Genomic DNA, 1,692 nt, shown 5'->3' on the forward strand with positions numbered 1-1,692 from the left:
CAGATTTTTTTAAGTTGTCTTTTTTATAGACCTAATGCAACACTTATGTAGGTTTATTTGCAGTTGTCTTTTTTTAATACCTAAAGCAACACCTTATTTAATTTTTCTTAGATTCTCTTTTTTAATATCTAAAATAATATTTTTTTACCTTTGTTATATTTATATGACATTTGAAGAATATATAACACCCACATTTGAATAAGCTAATAATATATATTGCATATATATATATATAAAGGTCTTCCAAGTACCAATTAACATATATACTTGCTAATAAGTTACCAAGTCAAATAAATAATAAACCTAAGTAAGCAAAATACATATTTTTCTGCTAATGAACTTAAACAAAAAAAAAACTAAGTTGTCCACTAAAAACCAAGAAGACTTTGTGCTTCACCATTGTGGCAAGAATTGTCTTTATGTCTTCAAAAAACTTCCTCCAACAATAAGAAAGCTGTAGTCAAATTTAAATGAACAAAAAAATTATAGTCAAAACATCAGCTATACAATAATATGTATACTCAAGTGGTACAACAATTTAGCATACATATACCTATTCATGATTTGGTATATGAGTCGATGGAGGAGAATGCCGAGGAACTAAATTTGGATCTTGAGCACTATTTGCAGACGATTGCTTAGATCGCAAGAGAGAAAGCGCTTCATCAACATTCATACCAGGAGAAGTTTGTTGCAACATAAGTTTCACAATATCTTCCAATCCTTGCAGTCGTTGCTTATGGTCGTCTGATTCAGTTTTTAAAGTTGTTACCTTCTCTTCACTTTGTTAATTTTTTGATTTCATCTATTTCTTTATTTTTCTTAAGAGAAGTTTTTGTAACAGTTCTTCCATAACATCAAACTCTTCTTGGATTCTCTTTACCAAAAATTTTTTGAAATGCATTAGTAGGAGTTTCTCCAGCTTCTTGGAGATCATCAAGTTTATCCTATACACACAAATATATTATATGTCTATTTTTAGTGATAAAAATTCAATGAAAGAATCCAAAAACCTATTGATAACTAATAGGGACAACAATCCAAAATAGCTATAAAAGAGCCATAAAATAGCAGTCCATGATAGCCATAAAACATGCATAAAATAGTCATAGAACAACAATTAAATCAGCCATAAAATAGCAGTCCATGATAGCCATAGAACAGCAGATAAATCAGCCATAAAATAGCCATGAAACAGCCATAAAATAGCCATAAGTAGATACTAAAACAACAACCACGATAGCCATAAAATAGCCATAGAACAGTAATTAAATCAGCCATAAAAAAGAAAACAGCAAGTCAGCAACCATGACAACCACAAAATAGCCATAAAGTAGATACTAAAACAACAACCACGATAGCCATAAAACAGCCATAAAATAGCAATTAAAATAACAATCCATGATAGCCATAAAATAGCTGCCATGACAGCCATAAAATAGACATAAAATAGCCATAAAACAGCAACTAAATCAGCCATAAAACAGCCATAAAATAGCAATTAAAATAACAATCCATGATAGCCATAAAATAGCTGCCATGACAGCCATAAAATAGACATAAAATAGCCATAAAACAGCAACTAAATCAGCCATAAAACAGCCATAAAATAGCAATTAAAATAACAATCCATGATAGCCATAAAATAGCTGCCATGACAGCCATAAAATAGACATAAAATAGCCATAAAAC

At 30.0% G+C, this 1,692-nt stretch overlaps 1 long non-coding RNA gene across 1 annotated transcript; it reads right to left on the reverse strand.

The window, feature by feature from the left end:
* On the reverse strand, positions 238 to 767 carry LOC110267991. The gene is made up of 2 exons (XR_002355983.1): positions 554 to 767; positions 238 to 454 (listed from the first exon to the last, which is right to left on the reverse strand). It is a non-coding gene; the product is annotated as an uncharacterized LOC110267991 (long non-coding RNA).

Source organism: Arachis ipaensis, chromosome B02, assembly GCF_000816755.2.
Source record: "Arachis ipaensis cultivar K30076 chromosome B02, Araip1.1, whole genome shotgun sequence".
Taxonomy (NCBI): Eukaryota; Viridiplantae; Streptophyta; class Magnoliopsida; order Fabales; family Fabaceae; genus Arachis; species Arachis ipaensis.